This window comes from Lissotriton helveticus, chromosome 4_1 (assembly GCF_964261635.1).
Source record: "Lissotriton helveticus chromosome 4_1, aLisHel1.1, whole genome shotgun sequence".
Lineage (NCBI taxonomy): Eukaryota > Metazoa > Chordata > Amphibia > Caudata > Salamandridae > Lissotriton > Lissotriton helveticus.
The window spans coordinates 2058528987-2058549128 of record NC_136063.1 but is presented as its reverse complement, the minus strand read 5'-3'; the positions used below and the strand labels follow the sequence as shown (position 1 = coordinate 2058549128).

At 46.5% G+C, this 20142-nt stretch overlaps 1 pseudogene; it reads left to right on the top strand.

The window, feature by feature from the left end:
• Positions 1 to 772: 772 nt before the first annotated feature.
• On the top strand, positions 773 to 12971 carry LOC144828254 (aurora kinase A pseudogene; annotated as a pseudogene).
• The last annotated feature ends 7171 nt before the right edge of the window (positions 12972 to 20142 follow it).

Genomic DNA, 20142 nt, shown 5'->3' with positions numbered 1-20142 from the left:
TGACCTTCTTCGGGGGAAGTGGCCTCGGCATCATCAAAGTCAATGCTGAGCACTCGCCATGTTTGCTGCTGATATTTATTCGCCCTCTAGTGGTCACCTCAGGCGGGTTGATGTCAATATCGTGCATGCTGGTTCCCGTAGTGCTAGGCTGACTGTAGATGTAATGTCCCATAAGTGGGTGATGCTGTGAGAAAATGCTGACGATTTAACCAGTCAGAATTACCCACGCTTTTCCATTTGTAGGACTCGTGGGCACCTTACCAAAGTCCAGTCTTGTTGGCAGCCATATATATATATATATATATCCAACTACCACTCAGGTGCGTAGAACCACCAAACAGAGAGACGGACTCTTGGATTGATTAAAGCCACTGCCGGCTGCAGTAGCCTATTTATTAATCCATTAAAGTGCAATAAATCAAACAAATGCATACATATCTTTTTAAATCTATTTGTTGTATTTCTGAAGACAATATTAACCATCTCTGAAAGAAAAACATTAACCATACACTGTGAAAAAGTTATATAGCCTCCTCACAAACATTCAGCCAACTCATCCGCTTTATATTCTTTGCCTAATAGATTGGCATTTTCCTTCCCATTCACAAATGACAAGTGCATTGCAAGGACTTCCATTGCAGCCTAACATCACGGTAGTACAGATTATTGCACTGTACAATGAGACAACGCAAGTCACATTAAAGGTCAAAATACAGCCCTGAAAATAAGATCGTTTTTTTTTTTTTTGAAGGACACTGATTGGCAACTATTTATGTACACGATTTTCAGCTCAGTCCGAGAAGCTGAAATCTAGTCTACTTTAAGGCATCCCAACATATTCAATCAATCAATCATCGTATTTGTAAAGCGTGCTACTCATCTGTGAGGGGCTCATGGCACTGAGAGGGGGGAGGGGGGTTTGCTACTGCTCGAACAGCCAGGTCTTGAGGATTCTTCTGAAGGCGAGTAGGTCTTCGGTCTGCCGTAGGTGGGTAGGTAGGGTGTTCCAGGTCTTGGCGGCGAGGTAGGAGAAGGATCTGCCGCCGGAGGTTGTTGGATGTGGGGGATGGCGGCGAGGGTGAGGCTGGTGGAGCGGAGCTGGCGGGTGCCACTGGAGTCAAGCAAGCCCGGCCGAAGACGGCTGTAATGCCAGAAACCGGTCCTGGGAAGCTTGATTCCGGTCCAGGGAAGACATGGCTTGGCAGTTCGGGCTGGACTGTTCCCATGAGGCAGAGGGTCAGACTGATTTGCATACCGCCATGTCTGAACTGGGGTGGCGGAGTGAGCTAAAGAACGGTGATGGATTAAACCCAGATCAGTTGACTGGGGGTGAGTGTTTGTATTGTCAACTCTCCGTCCATCACCACCTTTGGTTTTTCCTTTTTCGGTGTGGAAGCTGAGTCTGCTGTTCAGGTAGGCTGGTCCGGTGTTGTGGAGTGCTTTGTGTGCTTGGGTGAGGAGTTTGAAGGTGATCCTCTTGTCGACGGGGAGCCAGTGTAGGTTTGTCAGGTGGGGGTGATGTGGCTGCGGCAGGGGACGTTGACGATCAGTCGGGTGGAGGCATTTTGGATGCGCTGTAGTCGTCGTAATTGTTTGGCTGGGATTCCGGCGTAGAGTGCGTTGCCGTAGTCCAGCCTGCTGCTGACGAGGGCCTGTGTCACCGTTCTTCTTGTTTCGGTCAGGATCCACTTGTAGATCCTGCGAAGCGTGCGGAGGGTGTTGTAGCAGTAGGAGGAGACAGCGTTGACATATTTGGACATGGAGAGGGAGGAGTCGAGGATGAATCCTAGATTGCGTGAGTGGTCGGTGGGTGTCGGAGTGGTCAGCCACCAGGAGTCATCCCAGGGCGAGGGGTTGGGTCCGAGGATGAGAACCTCCATCTTGTCCGAGTTCAGTTCCAGCCAGCTGCTCCTCATCCAGTCGGCGATGGCCTTCATTCCATCGTGGATGTTGGTTTTGGCAGTGCGTGGGTCCTTGGTGAGGGAGACGATGAGCTGAGTAGCATAGGCGTAGGAGATGATGTTGAGGTTGTGGTGGTGGGCCACTTGTGCGAGGGGGGGCCATGCAGATGTTGAACAGCGTTGGGCTGAGGGAGGAGCCCTGGGGGACGCCACAGATGAAGTCGGTGGCCTCGGATCGGAAGGGTGGGAGGCGGACGCTCTGTGATCTGCCGGAGAGGAAGGATGTGGTCCAGTCGAGGGCCTTCTCTTGGATACCGGCTTCTTGGAGGCGTGTTTTTAGAGTGCGATGGCAGACCATGTCGAAGGCGTATTAAGGCTGTATGTTTACTTCCATAATGCTATCAGAGTGTACCTTATTTTGGAATATGCACCACTTGGAGAGCTATCCAGAGAGCTCCAGAAAAATAAGATGTTTGATGACCAAAAAAACTGCCACTTTCATCACAGAGCTGGCAAATGCACTGTCTTACTGCCATTCAAAGAAGGGCATTCACAGGGACATCAAGCCTGAGAAATGGAGATCTGAAGGTTGCAGACTTTGGGTGGCCTGTGCATGCACCCTCATCCCGGCGAAGTAGGCTTTGTGGTACTTTAGACTACCTGCCTCCTCAGATGATTGTAGGTAAAATGCATGACAATAAAGTGGACATCTGGAGTCTTGGTGTACTGTGCTATGAATTTCTTGTTGGAAATCCACCTTTCAAAGCGGACTCACATCAGGGAACCTACAGGCGCATTTCCAAGGTTGAATATCAGTTTCCTTCATCTGTGTCTGGTGGCGCTAGTGTCCTGATCTCAAAGCTGCTGAAAATAATCCATAATACTATTTCTCAAGGTAATAATTGTTGCTTGTACATATATTCCTGAAACTTTCAGAATTTTAATTTTAAAGGGTACGCAAATACATTTTATGACAAATATATATATATATACACAAAGATATATATATATACATATATATATATATATATATATATATATATATATATATATATATATATATATATATATATATATTTGCAAAATCTTCAAACCTCCACATGCAGCGGCGAAAGAAAAGACAGACCCCACGTTATCCAGGCAAGTTGTTATTTATTCCGAGTGCCTTCCAAAATGCAACGTTTCGAGTACTAGCGTACTCTTGTTCACACACCACATTTCAAAAACGGAAACTTCTTTTATCTGCACGGTGCAAGCCCACCCTATTGGGCCACACCTACCAAACGTGAGTCACATGGTTATGCCTGATTCTGGATACAAGCAATTTAAAGACACAGTGCATATATTCGCTATGTCAATATAACTTTGTTGCATCAAAAAATATATATATATATTCAACTCCTCCTCACTTCAGATTGTCGCTGCTTGTTCACCGAAGCTCCATTACATATCCCTCGCCATTTTAAACAAAGTGTTTCACAAAACGATCATGTGACCCAGACTACTGGGAGAGGTAATAGTGAAGAAAGACTCATAGTTTTACATAAAGCTTTCGCGTACAAATAACTTCTGTAAATTAATAGAAACCTGGCATAGTTGGAACATATTATGAAAGCAAGCGCAGAATATATTAAATTCATTTTCATAATGCAATATTCTCAAATACATTTTTGAAAGACAATTTAAACAAAACTTTTCGTTTAACATGTGTGTCTAGATAACTTTGTAATAAAATAAATAACAGTCTCAAAATTGTCCCACGACATGATTATGTTAAGTCAACGCGCTTTCAGAATTATCAATGAATTCAGCCCCAGTGGGCATACATTTCTCTGTCTAATCATTAGTTAATACTAGACCAGTTTGCCAGATTAGTTAACCATAGTTTACAAACTGCCCAAGTATATATATATATATCCACAAAACTCCTTCCCAAGAAAAGAGACAGAGACCCAGGAGGAAACAGTAGGAAGCCTTCTTTATTTGCACAATGGCGAATGCATTTCGGCAGCCTTCTGCCTTCTTCAGCGCCCAAAGCGTCCAGTAAATGGTATCACATGCTGCAGGTAAGTCCCTCCTTTCAAATGCTTGCTGATGCAACCCAGCTCCACCCCCTGCAGTAAACTCCAACGCACCTGTGTGAAGTCCCGAGTGTGGCGCAGGACTTCAACTCCCAGAATACAACGTAATGAAGTCTGGGAACTGCGGTGCAGGAGCAAGACACAGAATGTGAAAATGTCATTGCGGGGGGCAGGGAACAGCATGCGCCTCAAGGAACACTGAGATGGAAAGTCCTGCTTTGGTGTGCAAATTGCAGAGTGCCTCCTCCGGTCCCCAATACCACCTCAACCACGTTGTCCAGAGAGTCTGTAGAGCAGGGGCTGATCCACAATGTGCTCTGCCCAGCATGGGATTAATAATCCCACAACTGCTTTCTTTCTCCCTGGTGTCAATGGCGGGCTTCCAGCCTTTCCAACTAACGCTGGTGAAACAAAACGAACTGCAGCAGTTCAGGTCCCAGTGAAGCCGGTGCCCAAAACGAGGTGGGGTCTCTGAAAAGCGTCTCTGGGTGATGCTGCCATTGATCCACAAAACTCCTTCCCAAGAAAAGAGACAGAGACCCAGGAGGAAACGGTAGGAAGCCTTCTTTATTTGCACAATGGCGAATGCATTTCGGCAGCCTTCTGCCTTCTTCAGCGCCCAAAGCGTCCAGTAAATGGTATCACATGCTACAGGTAAGTCCCTCCTTTCAAATGCTTGCTGATGCAAGCCAGCTCCACCCCCTGCAGTAAACTCCAACGCACCTGTGTGAAGTCCCGAGTGTGGCGCAGGACTTCAACTCCCAGAATACAACGTAATGAAGTCTGGGAACTGCGGTGCAGGAGCAAGATACAGAATGTGAAAATGTCATTGCGGGTGGGCAGGGAACAGCATGCGCCTCAAGGAACACTGAGATGGAAAGTCCTGCTTTGGTGTGCAAATTGCAGGTGCCTCCTCCGGTCCCCCAATACCACCTCAACCACGTTATCCAGAGAGTCTGTAGAGCAGGGGCTGATCCACAATGTGCTCTATTTATATATATGTATATATATTACCTACTGGAGGTCGCCAGTAGGTAGTTATAGTTAGGACCTATTATCCATAGGGAATCCGCAACATTCTATTTGGAATAACTTTGGCGTCCATTGAAGAATCTTCTTGAAATTTTCTAAACTTTTGGCCAGCTCAGTTCCACCCCTTCCCTGAAAGTATGGCGGTGATTGGTGAAGCGGGGGCCGAGAAAAAAGGGGGGTCCTAAAACGTGTTTTCCCCATGCAATTTCTCATAGAACCTTTAGACAGGCTACAGCTCGAACGGCTGAACGGAATTGCTTATATGGTGTCAATCTGTTCAGTAGTTTTTGAGAAAATTGCGGGTAAAGTCATTTATATTTCTATGGGTGCGGTGGATCCGTGGATTGTGCGAGTATTGGCATCGTAGCATAAGCACACCATCCGGATCACGAGCTGAATTCTAATTGACTGTCAAGCGGTTGTAAACATTCCAAGCCAGGAACTGTTGGCAGCCATTTTGTGCCTCGGTAGAAGCAAAGCTGAGAAAGTCAGTGAAATATGTGTGCAAAACGTGAACAGGGGCAAGGTAGACACACCCTGACCTCCTAGGCCTGCTGAGGGGTTCTCATGAGGACCCGTAGGGCAAATAAAGTAAGAACTTTTTTTGTTACAAAAAAAGTTGCGGGATGAGTGTAGGATCCGCGCATTTTGTTGTGGTAGTTCCCAGGGCCCTCGAGGGCACCAGGCGGAGGGCCACGCAGTCTTCCGTCCGTAATACACAAATTCCCAGGGGTGGTGATTCCCGGGGCTTGAGGGGGGGGTTGGACGCGAAAGTGGTGCAAGAGGGTTGTAAATCTGTTACACAGTGTTTTGTTTTACTTTGCTTTCATTTTTGGTCTTGTAGAGGATCCTGGGTAAATATTACGGTTTTTGTACAGCCAGTACCTTTCAACCCTACCCCCAATGCCTTTTTGCCTGTTACCATAGTAACAGTTCATGGAACACTTACGTGAGCATAGAGGTAAGAAGTGCACCACACTATAGGTATAGGCTCTGGTAAAGATCTGGTAAAGTGTTAGCCTCAGAATTATACTTCAAATTATAAATATCATTTCTACTGTGGACTGCTACCCTCACAAAAAAAACGTATATACTTTTATTAATTAACTTTTATTAAAACAATAAATAACTGGAAACATAGCTAAAAGATAACAATACCATAAATAACTAGAACCATAACATAAACAAAACAATATAATAAACAACATGTGATATGGCTGGAAAATAGAAGTACGGTAGGTAATCTGCGAAACAAAAGTGAAAATTAGATCGATGTGACTAAATGAGGTAAACATTACAAATTAAAGTAACAAACCCAGCCTCCACCTCCCATGGAGCTTCTTCCCCGTTGTTGCCACCTTCTTTGCTATGCCTCAGCAATCAAATCTCTTCACTAGACCTTGGGTGTACCCGCTCTCAAAACGCTTCCACTGACCATTGTACATGCAGATTTTAGTCCACCCTTTTTATCCATTTTTGCACTTTGTGATATAGCGTCCTACCTGTTTTCTACCTCTCCTACTTTCTCCTTTAAAATTATCTTGGAAAGATCTTATAAAGCCTTCAAGAGAAAAAGTAAGAAGGCTGGGAAAACAGTTCATATATGAGTTCTGTATTCCATCCTAATACCCAATCATGTAATTTCTTGCTTACTACTTTTCTGTAATGCACTTCAGTTGCAGTGTTCATTCTTGTCTGGCTGTGTGCGTTACGACAATATTAAATGTTTTGAAATTAATTTCCACACGTCTTAAAAAAAGTGAATGCAAGAAAAGTTACTTGCCGCATATGCATGACTGTTTTCAATAGGAGACCACAATAAAAAATACTGGTGTGGAACTGCAAGTATACAGAAGCACTTGCAGATCAAGCATCTGGTCAACTTTGCAAGGGAAAAGTTAATGAGATTGAGAGAGGATCCTCCGGCTTCATGAGAAGCCCCAAGTACTAGTGGAGCAACACTGTCAACCTCTATTGCACAGCCTAATATTCGTCCCCAATTTGGAACCCTTTAAGAGAAAAAGTAAGAAGGTTGGGAGCTCTGTATGCCATCCTAATACCTAATCATCCATTAGTTATACTGAGAACCACCCTGTATCCATCACACCCATCCGTACAAGTGTGAATTGGAGATTATCTGCCACCAAAAACCCCTCAAGTATCCATTACTTTTTAACTTCATCGACTAGTTATATTGAGAGTATTTACCTTAACGTTATCCATAAAAAATTTGTGAATATCCATAAAAAATGTGTGAATCTTTTTGGGTCCATACAGTACAGAAAGACTCGAAATGTAAAAAAGAAGTACATTAGCGCATCATAACAGCAATGGTACAAATTTTAGTACCTAGTTTCTAATATGTTCTACATATTTTAGGGGTCTACCAATCGAGTACATAGGACAGTCACAAATTTTAAGCTGTGCCTTTTTATAAAAAAAAATTCGAAGGCAAAACAAAGTACCAATTAATCCTGCGTTTATGGCACCACTAGGCTATTATACATTTTCTATCATAAAATGTTAAAGTCAAACCTGATGACTCCATTAGGTCCATTGCAATTTTTATTCAGCGTCTCACAACTAGTATGTTCCATATTTGAGACATCGGTGTAATGAAGTAAAACAGGAGGATATTCTTTCTTCAATCTCGGCAATTGGCTGCTGACTTATGTAACATTCTGCGAACTGAAAAAAGAGTTAAAAATGTACATGTTGTAAAAATATCCAAGCTAATTTTAATGTACATAAAAATAATTGTTCTCAATAGGATTGGTGTTAAAAAGCAATCATTAGAGGTTTCAAACCAACCGCTTTAGAACCATACTAGTGGTTAGACAAAATCATGTGCGAACACCAATACGCTTTCGAGGGGCACTATGGATGCGCTCGGTAGGCGTTCATAAGTGTCATCCCTAAGAGCCCTCTTTCCTATTTACAACTATTCTAGCGAAAACAGTTATTAAAATAAAATAACATAGAGTAATGTATCTTCAACAAATTAATGTTTTTGAAAGTATCATTACCAGCATGCAAAAAAGACCACAATTGTAGCTGTCCTGTTATATTTGGTTAGATTCTGTCAGTAACTGTCATTGGTTATATTTGGAATGCTTCAATATCTGTAGGAAAACCTTTTAGAGACATAAGAATGGTTATGTAAAATATTTCACATGAAATACACAAATCCTCATCTCAGAATGCTTTTTTATCATGAAATGTTGAAGTCAAACCTGATAACTCCATTAGGTCCATTGCAATTTTCGGCTGATAGCATTTGAAGAGTAGTCAGTGGATCTGGTGGCTCTGTATAATGAGCCAGAACAGGGGCCAAATCAAGTTTAACGTTATTAAAAAACATGGAGAGTGTGCTAAATTACAATATTTGCCATTCGATTACATGTGCATTACATGAGAAAAACTACATCGCATTAACTTGAACAGTACGTAGCACACTGCTGCGGGAACGGCCACGTGGCGCTTGGCAAATTAAAGAAACGTGGTAGGATTAAGTGATTTGCACAGAAGAAAGGATAAGAAATCAAGTTTAACGTTATTAAAAAACATGGAGAGCGTGCTAAAATACAACATTGGTCAATCGATTACATGTTCAGTCCATGGGGAGGAAGCAGCACGTGGCGCACTACTAAAAAAATAAAGGCGGCAGGATTAAGCTATTTGCCCAGAAATATTGCCTACCAAGGCAAGATATTTGAGGTGTAAGAGCTGGAAACCGTACTAAAATACACTATTGCCGAAAACATTACTTTTGCAATGCATGGGGCACTTGATGCACTACTTATACGAGGAAAACTATATTGCAATAACTTCTACAGCACGTGGTACACTGCTGCGGGAACGGTCCCGTGGGGCTTGGCAAATTAAAGAAACGTGGCAGGATTAAGTGATTTGCACAGACAAATGGTAAGAAATCAAGTTTAACGTTATTAAAAAACATGGAGAGCGTGCTAACATAAGACATTGGTCAATCGATTACATGTGCAGTGCATGGGGAAGAAGCAGCACGAGGCACACTACTTTAGTAATGAAAGGCAGCAGGGTTTATGGATTTGCACAGAAACAATGGCTATCAAGGTAACTTATTCAATATACAAGAGCTGGAAACCATACTAAAATACACTATTGCCGAAAACATTACTTTTGCAATGCATGGGGCACGTGACGCACTACTTATACGAGGAAAACTATATTGCAATAACTTCTACAGCACGTGGTACACTGCTGCGGGAACGGTCCCGTGGCGCTTGGCAAATTAAAGAAACGTGGCAGGATTAAGTGATTTGCACAGACAAATGGTAAGAAATCAAGTTTAAAGTTATTAAAAAACATGGAGAGCGTGCTAACATAAGACATTGGTCAATCGATTACATGTGCAGTGCATGGGGAAGAAGCAGCACGAGGCACACTACTTTAGTAATGAAAGGCAGCAGGGTTTATGGATTTGCACAGAAACAATGGCTATCAAGGTAACTTATTCAATATACAAGAGCTGGAAACCATACTAAAATACACTATTGCCGAAAACATTACTTTTGCAATGCATGGGGCATGTGACGCACTACTTACACGAGAAAAACTACATCGCATTAAGTTGAACAGTACGTAGCACACTGGTGCAGGAATGGTCACATGGCACTTTGCAAATTAAAGAAACGCACCAGGATTAAGTGATTTGCACTGAAACTAAAGTTACAAAGTCAACTTAAATGATATAAAAAAGCAAGAAAGCGTGCTTAAAAACAACATTATCAAATCGAACAAAAATGTTCATTTACGCGGTATTTGAAGGTCGTTCAGATTAATTAATTTAATTACTCTTAAAAAAAAGTGCTCACCTAAAAAGAAGTAGATACGAACACTATCAATGGCTGTGATTGTGGAATAGTAAAAGTTCGAGAAGGTTGGCAGGTTATAAATGCTTTGCAGAACGATGATTGGTTGAGCATAATGTCACTGGGTGTGAGAGCTGTGATTGGGCATGTTGTAATTGAGCATGCGCAATTTACAATGAAATAGGTTAGGGGTACTTAGCCAGACGGTGGGACGTATTGTGCGCATGCATAACATTAGCATGCAGGCGCTACCACAAACATGCGTGCGGGCATGAAGGCAGCTCCTAGGAGGTAAATACACAGATGGAGTTCTGATGTCGTTTGAACACCGGCTCATTCAGGAGGCGGGGAGCCGGTGGGACAGTGGGGGGATTGGAGACTCTCCCACAGTCTCCAACGGTGACAGCCAAAATAAATGTTTTTTAAAAGTCCGTTTCCGGGGAATGGGGGCCCGGGACCTTGAAATGGCTTCAGGCCCTGGTGCCCGGAATTGGCCACATGAGGGGCAGCTCCTAGGAGGTAAATACACAGATGGAGTTCTGATGTCATTTGAACACCGGCTCATTCAGGAGGAGGGGATCCGGCGGGACAGTAGGGGGATTGGAGACTCTCCCACAGTCCCCAACGGTGACAGCCAAAATAAATGTTTTTTAAAAGTCCGTTTCCGGGGAATGGGGGCCCCGGGACCTTGAAATGGCTTCAGGCCCTGGTGCCCGGAATTGGCCACATGAGGGGGGCCAGGCAGCCCTCTTCTCATAAAAAAATTGAATACAGATACTCCCCATATTGTCCTCATAATATAAGCGTACCCTTCCGATCACGCGCTGAATGCGCTGAATGCTAATTGGCTGACAAGTGGTTGTCAACATTCGAAACTAGAAACTGTTGGCAGACATTTTATGCCTCGGTAGAAGGGAGGCTGAAGAAGCGTGGGAAATGTGTGTTTAAAACGTGAAAAGGGGGAGGGTAAACACACCCTCATCCTATAGGTCTGCCCAGGGGGTCCCACAAGGACCCCTAGAGCCACAATTTCTTTTTTTTGGTGAAACCACGGGATGCCCGTATGATCCGTGCATTCTAGCGATATTTTTTAAAACAAATGTCGGCTTCCGAGTGTCTTTGTTAATTTGCATTCTTCCAACTGTTTAGAGGAGATGCAGCCGTGCTGGATCCATGATCCACTCCTGAGTAAGAAAAGGTAACGATAACACTATCTATTTACCTGCTAAGTGAATTTGCATTCATAGGCTAACATTGACTGGTTTCACTTGCAAATTCCTCCAAGTGTGGAGTTTCGGAACTTTGAAATATTAACCTAAAATCATCTGACCAACTAATTCCAATTTACTCACCTGTTATCAGGAGAAAACCCAGTGCTGCATTTTTAACCCAACACTGACCCTGAAAAGTAGTTCTAAGCATACTTATAAGTAACTTGTATTTCCTTCCATAGGAATCCCCTTCCTATATAAAAAAAAGTTAGATTTATGGGTCTGGCTCTAGGGGATGGGGTCCCCTGGGCCCAAAAAAAGTAAAAGGAAGGGGGGGCACAGAATGTAATGTTATTTTAAAAATAAAATATCTAAAAATAAATAGTTTAAAAAAAATTAGTAAATCAGTATCCCAAAAATAAATATAAGAATAAATAAATTTAAAAATTGTCATTTACAAAACCTTTGAAATTCACTAAAAAAAACATAGGTTTCATAAATGTTATAGTTAGGAATTAGCATTTAAAAAACCTCAGAAATTCACTGAAAAAACCACAGGTTCCAGGGGTGTTATAGTTAGTTGGACATTTCACTTGTACAAAACCATTGAAATTACCCTGTTATAGTTAGTTGTACTAACTATAACTCACGCGCCCGCAATCCACTGCTGATGATGTCACATATTACATCCTTCATGACATGGTCAGTGACATCACTGATGACATCACTGATGACATCTCAAATGACATCACAGATGACATCACTGATGAACATCATCCAGTGAATGTGGTTTACTTCGATATTTAAATAAGTATTATATATATATATATAGCAAAATGGCTTGAAGTCTGAGTTGATGTATAAGTGTCTGAATGGAGGATTTAGTAGCAGAGTGAATGACTATCTAAGGTACTAATTTAAAGTGTCTCACTAAATATATGAGATAGTGATTAAACTTTGTGAATAACTGTTTCACTCTATCTCTTGATCTGTAAAGTACTACATAACTTGGTTACTAGCTATGTGAAAGTGTATATTAGTTATTAATTAGTTAAGTGAGTATTTGTTTGTGATAGTGAATGAATGTGTGTGTGGTTGGGTGGGAGGTATGTGACTGTCCAAAGATGTGTAAATAGTTGATTTAGTAGGTATATGAGGTTAAGAATATATGCAGAAACAGTACTTTGGATGAGTGAATCTCTTTATAAGTTTGAGGATGAGGGGGCGTGGCCAGCCAGCAACCATAGCGGACGCGACTTACTAGAGCTCCGTCCTTAGACCCCAATGATCCTGCATTTATCCTCTAGAGTTGCTTCTTCGTGCCCACACTGAGTGGAGATGGTGTGGGAGCGTGGTGAGGAGTCCAGGGGGCACAGTGGATCGCAGATTGAGGCGGCGGCGGCAGAGATAACAGACTGTCTGTGGCGGCGTTGCCCTGCAGGCAAAGTTGTGAAAAAGTGACAGGAGGCCCGGCGACCGTTGGCTGCAGTGGCCCTGCTGGGAGGTGCTTGTAGTTGCTCTGGGCCTGGACGTCCCACAGACCAGGCTGAGTGCTGCCCTCCGGAGGGATCGTCGGACCCTGAGGCTGCCAAGGTGGGCGGCGAACTGAGGCGAGGTACTGGTGGCATCGGCGGACAACAGGTGACACCTGGGAGGCCTGCATTTGTGGCCCGGGAGGGAGTCGTGCTTCACCCGGAGGAGGCTGCCGCACCTACATCTGGGGGCGGAGAGGCACTGGAGGAGGCCGCGGTGACCCCTGCGGCCGGCGAAGCCGGGACCTTGAATCCCCCTCGGGCTCGGGCCTGTGGAGCTACGTGGCCCCCTGGCCTGCAGTGCAGCACCGCATTACCGGAGACGCAGGAGCGAATGGGCACCATGAACTGTGCACGGTGAGGGACTGGATTGGGACTCTCGCATGGCGGTGCTGCCATACGGCGGTGGGTGCCCAATTGTTGCCCGGAGCAGTTGTGGTGGCGCCTTGAGGCCCTTAGCGGTGCTGTGGAAACTGTGGATATAGTGCCCAGAACTCAGGGAACTCAGGCTGCGGTGGTGTGCTGGAGGCTGAGGGGCGAGACTCTGGTCCCTGCGCATGCCTGCTGGGTGGAGGCCCGGACCTTGGGCTCAGGACTCTTGCTGCAAGGTGTTGCCTAGCATTTTGAGTTAAGCACCATCTTAGGTGCCATCATAGCCAGCGGGCCCTGCTTCTCCGGCACCCTCAGAGTCCCGCACAGGCATCAGGTATTTGGGGCTGCGCTGGAGCATGGAGCCGGCTGCAGTCCTAGCAGCCAAGATGGACTCTGTGTTGGCGATGGTGGAGCGTATTGGAACCACTTTGGAGAAAACTAAAGTGTCCCTCGAAGCCCGGATAGATAAGGTCACCTCTGACTTCACCCTCCTACATGCGTACCACTGTAAGCTGTCGGAATCCGTCACCGTGCAACGTCAGACGGTCCAAGCCTGTGGTGCAGAATCACGCTTCAGCACTACAAGATATAAATGACAGGGTTCACGTGATGGAGGACCACATTGAAGACGCAGAAGGGCGCTCTCAGCGCAACAACGTTCGGGTGATTGGACTGCCGGAGGGGGAAGAAGGGAAAGACCCGGAACTGTATACCGAGAATTAGTTACGGGAACTCTTACCTCTGGGGACGCTGTCCCCGCACTTTTTGGTAGAAAGAGCACACAGGGTGCCAACGCAGACGCCGTGACCTGGAGCCTGGCCTCGCCCGTTCATCTTCAAGCTTTCAATTAAAGTGACCGGGATGTGGTCCTCCATGAAACCAGGAAGTTGGGCGATCTCAAAGGGGAACAGCCGAGTGATGATTTTTCCGGACTATACGGCAGCAGTGCATAGGAGAAGAAGCACATACATGGCCGTGAAGAGACAGCTGCAGGAACTGGAGCTGCCCTACTCGTTACTGTTACCCTCTCGTCTCCGAGTGGTCTCCAAGGAAGGTGCCCGCTTCTTCGATGCCCCATCAGACATCTGGGACTGGTTGGAAGAGACGGGTCAATGGACAGGAACGAGAGGCCCGGAAGAGAGCGGGTGGCAGGAGCAGCGATCGAGGAGGCGCAGAAGAAGGGCGTCTCATCAGGGTGCGGGTCTGGGCCAGGTCGCACCCAGCCCGGAGAAGATGCGACTGGAACAGCAGGAAGCACTTGAAGCGGTTGCGATCTTGGGAGTTGTGAGCATCGCTGCCCGCCCAGACGCCCGACCGCACAGTGACCTGGATATGAGTGGTTCGTCCTCCCCATCTACTGTGCTTTCAGAAGACATGGGCATGCTGGTGGTGATGCCCCAAACGACTGACCAGATTGTGTGACTGAACAATGGACCAAGGCAACCAGACAGGAACTCCTGTCTCTGAATGTTCTCTTTTCTATATCCATCTAATACTGTTGTTCTGCGCGCTGCTGCTATGTGTCTTCAGCCAAATGTGTTTGCGCTGCCTTGCGAGCATGCAAAGCTTCGTGTATGCAGGTGTATTTACAGGCCCACAGTTGAACAGCGCTGAACGATTACTGCATGCAGGGGCTCCCCTACTGGCGACCCACACCGGCTCTGCACGTTCAAACTTCCAGACTCCTCATGCACCCCTTGAGCGCCTGGGGGTCCGAGGCAGGGGTGTAACATAACTTGATTGTTGGCTACACGCTCACCCGAATAGCCACGGTGCTGGGCTAACACATCTCCAAGTGGTAGATCTATTTTAGGTTTGGAAGTATGCCCCGTTGGGAACTCGCCCACTTTGTTACACTGTTTGTTACTGTTCTCAGGTTTCAGATGCGGCACATTGATTCCCCCCTCCATGATGGCATCTGTAGGCCCCCCTTTAGGGCGTTCCCCCGATCCCGTGCGGGTGCGCTGCGTCCTGACACATGACACACACTAATAATAATGACATGGAACATCCACGGTATGCACACCCCAACACGCCGTTACTCTGTCTTCTCCTATCTGCAGTGTCGTGGAGATTGGCCTCCTTCAGGAAACGCACATGACTCAGGTGGAACTAGACAGGCTCGCAGGCGCTGGAGGGGGCACATTTATGGTACGACCTTTTCTGCGCATGCACGAGGTACGCTGATTTGGGTGAGGGCGGGGGTCCCCTTCATATGTGAAGACGCTCAGGTGGATCCAGAGGGGAGGTACTCCTTAGTGCGGGGGTGGCTGAACGGTCAGGAAGTTCTGCTGGGATCTATATATATGCGCCTAATACGGACCAGCTCTCCTTCCTGGCGAGCTTGAATCAAATCCTTCACCCATATGCTGGCCTCCCCTGGTTGCTTGGCCGGGACTTCAAGCTGGTGCTAGATGTACAACTAGACCGATCTTTTCCTCCCCTCCGAGCAGCGGTGGTAATGTGGAATGCGCAGGCGTTCCGGGACTGGCTCTCGCACTGGGAGGTATATGATCTATGGCGCGCACAGCACCATGTAGATAAAATATACTCCTACTATTCACCCGTTCATGACCTGTATGTCCGGTTAGACCGAATAGTTGGCTCCCATTCACTGCTCCCAATCCTGGCCAGGTCAGGATACTTGGGTAGAACACACTCAGATCATAACCCCTATGGTTCCAAATTAGTTGGGAGATGGACCGCCCGCCTGTGCCCACGTGGAGGCGACAGCCTGCTGCACTCAAAGATGCTGAGTTCCGCTCTTCACTGGGCACAGCCCTCCTAGCCTACTTTGAGGACAATGCAGGCGAGCGATGCCTTGGTAGAATGGGACACACACAAAGTAGCCATTCGTGGGCATTGCATGGGGGCTGCGTGGAACATCCGTAAAACATTGTCCGCTTCCCTGACGCGCCTGGAATCTGAACTCCTGTGATATGAGAAGGAGGGGGAGGGGACTGGTGAGCACTCATGCATGCTGAGTGACCTCCGGGGTAAGCATGTAGATCTCATGGAGCAGCTAAGGTGTCACAATTACGCAGCGCACACGGCTAGAACGCACGCCAAGGCGGACAGAGCTGGTCAACTGTTGGCCTGGTTAGTACAGAAAGTAGGACGTGGTGCCCCGATAGGAGCCATTTGTACAGGGGGAGGGGAGATGGCCTACACGCGGCGTGAAATACACCGAGCCCTGACTGACCATTACAAGCAGCTATACCTAGCTCGCGGCATCGGCCCCAGACACGTGTTAGACGAGTTCCTGGATTCTGTTACCCTGCCTACGGCCAGGAACACATGGATGCGCTTAATGCCCCCCTCACACTGGATGAAGTGGGAGACGCGATTCGGGCTATGGCGACGGGGAAAACCCCATGCCCGGATGGCCTGCCAGCTGAATACTATAAGGCGAAGAGGGAAACCCTAACACCCCTACTCCTTCAGCTGTACAATACAGCAATTGACGCAAGCTCGTTACCCCCATCCCTGCGAGAGGCATTTCTGGTATCACTGCCCAGGCCGGATAGAGACCCCACATCTCTGGGTTCCTACCGGCCGCTGGCGATGCTTAACGTCAACTATAAAGTGTTCGCAAAAATACTTGCAGAACACCTGGCGCCAGTGGTCCCCCACTTAATACACCAAGATCAGAATGGATTTGTGCCAGCGAGGTCCATGTCCCTGAACCTCAGGAGGTACTTCAGGGTGGCGCCTGAGGCAATGAGGGGATGGCCTCAGGCAGGGTGCCTGGTATTAGACCTGGAAAAGGCCTTTGACTGTCCGGAGTGGGGTTACCTGTCAGCGGTGCTAGCGAGATACGAGCTGGATGTAGATTCCTTACAGATGGTTGACCTCCTTTATCGAAATCCAGTAGTCCGCGTGCGACTGTGGTCCTATGTCTCGGAGGCTGTGGCGGTGGGCCGGGGCACTCGGCAGGGATGTCCCCTGTCCCCGCTGCTGTTCGCGTTGGCCATGGAACCTCTGGCGGTGGCCATGAGGCAGACCCTGGGAGAAGGCATTCCCTATGGTGATTCTCCTCATCAGGTATCACTATATTCCGATGATCTGTTGGTGTTTGTGAGGGATGTGGGATGCATACCGGAGCAACTGGCCCGATTGCTGCGTCAGTTCACAGATGTCACGGGGCTTCGGGTGATTGCAGTCCTGCCTCTATGCATTTGGCGGTGGGGTAGAAGACCCGGGGTATTGCCTTGATGGCACGAGAGTCCAATGGAAGGCTGACACCTTTAAGTATCTGGGTATCCAGATCTACCGTCAGCCGGCTGACTTATTTGATAGAAATTTAGGATGGGCAGTGGCAGCGCTTAGGTCTCAGATATGCTTTTGGTCCACGCTCCCGCTGACACCCACGGGCAGAGTGGCCCTTGCCAAAATGGTCATGCTCCTCCGCCTCCTGTACTACTTTGTTAATTTGCCCTTATTTATAGCGGTCTCCTTTTTCTTCACACTCAACACATCCTGCGAGACTTCATCTGTGGTACGTCCTGACACCGACTGGGACTGGGGAAATTATTCCTACCTATGGACAGGGGAGGATTGGCCGCACCCTGCTTCGAGCATTACTATCTGGCTGCGCAGCTCCAATTGATTGCCCGCTGGCTGGCGGATAAAGGAAGGGATGACACAGCCACGGGTGAGCCGCCATACACTCTGGGGCGTGTCACTAAATTCTTTCACCCATTGACGGCGACCGAGCGACCCACCCCGCGTTCAAATGCTTCCACAGAGCACTGTTCCTCACGCGAAAGGTGTTCCCCTAAGCGCCTGCTATACCTTCAGAGGGATCTCCAGGTGGCGAGGGGGTTCACACACGCCCCATGTTGGAGCAGTGGTGGGAGGCAGATGTCCAGACGCTGGTTGACCTCTACAGGGATGGAGAGCTGGCGACTTATGAGACGCCGGTCTCTGAAGACGGGCTTCCTCCTGGGGGGTTCTTACTACATTGTTCCCTAATAGCGAAGCTGACGGCCAGGTGGGGAGATGTCACGGCGGAGCCTGAACAGCACCTAACCATGCAATATCTTCATGTCATGGGGAGGGGTAGGCACCTGGTTTGATGGTTAGCTGCGTCCTTGCTGACACACACGGAAATCAGTTTGGCCCCCCCACTCCGAGGGAGCTCGCTGATAAAGAGTGGGAGAAAATCCTTAAAAGCCCGTGCACATCCCCAGAAACATGCGCTTTCACCAGATCCAACTCTACATTGTTCATAGAGCCTATCTCACGCATGCACTAATAAACAAATACTTCCATAGATCTGACGCGTCCTGCCCCAGGTGCGGAGAGGTGGGTGCAGACCTTCTTCATCTTTTGTGGAACTGTCCTGGGCTGGGCACCTACTGGAGTGTCATCAGTGAGCTGCTTAGGAACTGTACCGGGCCTACTATCCCCTTTTTTTGCCCTGAATACCTTTTTCCATCACTTCCAGAGACCACTTAAAGACAAGGTGTCGACCCGTTTCTTAGACCTGGGACTGGTAGTGGCAACGCGCCTTCTCAACTAGGAGAACGGAAGGTGTGCGATCTGCCCAGCGTGCATGCATGGACTTCCCCTCTCCAGGCATGGGCCCGGGCGGAGTGAACTGTCATACGTAGGGAGGAGACGGTGGGACTCCGCAGGGACCCTATGACAGAGCGCTGGGAGCACATGCTCAACACCCTAAAGCTAACAAACGGGGCCACGGATGCGGGAGATTTGGGTTATTAGATAAACGCTCTGGGGGTTGGAGTATAGCGCAGGCTGTTCTCCTGTCCGGTCACTACATCTACTGCCTCGTTGGGCTGTACAGGTTTGCAGTATAGGAACAGTGGTGGTTGGAGGTGCGTGCACGCGCGGGGGACGGGCGGCAGCGGGGGAGGAGGGGATGGGAAGGCGATCAACATGAATATATGCCTGTGGTATTGCCGCTGTTCGTTTTGCTTTTCTACAGTTGTTGCACAAATATCATTTCTGTATGCAGATCTGGGCTATACAGGCTCCCCACGTTACAGCCGGTTACAGGCTCTCACTCTTGGTCTTTAAGTTATATATCTGTACTGTTGTGGCACCTAGCTGTCATGTTATTTTGTAAATGAAGGACTACCTGACATGCCCAAGCGGATGTGTTGCATAGATTGCAACTCCTACTGTATTGTTAAACATTTAAATGCCAATAAACAGATTTGATGAAAAAAATAAGTGTGAGGATGAGTAAATATATTTCTCAATGATACATGTCCAACAACGTAGAAATAGAAAAGACAGTGTATGTGACAGTTGTTATATATAAATAATTATACATAAGACTCTGTGATTGTATGAGTGTCGTATGGATAACTATACTTGTAATAGTGATTTTATAACACACTAAGTATGAGTTACTATCTACATGAATAAATAAAGTGGTCTTTGTGTAATTGTGTAGCTTAGTAAATATAAGTATGATCAATTGTTTGCATAAGTGAGTAGAATGACTGCATAAGTGGATATAATGTAAGCTGGTGTGTAATGTTGATGTAGGTGTATAAGTATATTTAATAGTGTTGTATTGATCTTTGTTAGCATCTATGAGTAAATCAATAGGGAAGTGTTTAGATGTGTGTGTAGATCTAGGAATCACTAAGTGGCTTTTTAGAAACTTGTATTAGTGTGTCAATGGTTTCAAGTATGGTACTTCATATTTTATATAGAGTGTTGAAAAGTTGTACTAGTGAATGATAAGATGTATCAAATTGTCACGAGGATGATTTCATCAGTGATAGCATCAGTGATTTCATTTGAGATGTCATCAGGGATGTCATCAGTGATGTCACTGACCATGTCATGAATGATGTAATATGTGACATCATCAGCAGTGGATTACGGGCGCGTGAGTTATCGTTAGTACAACTAACTATAACGGGGAAATTTCAATTGTTTTGTAGCAGTGAAATGTCCAACTAACTATAACACCCCTGAAAACTGTGTTTTTTCAGTGAATATATATATATATATATATATATATATATATATATATCATATACTTGCAGTGGAATATAAAAGAAATGCATTTGCAAATTAAACATTTTCTACTGTGGTTCATGCACAAGTGCTTACACCTTTGAGCCCTCCAGATGTTTGCCTAGAATCTTAAAAGAGAAGTGACTGTACTCTAAATTTAG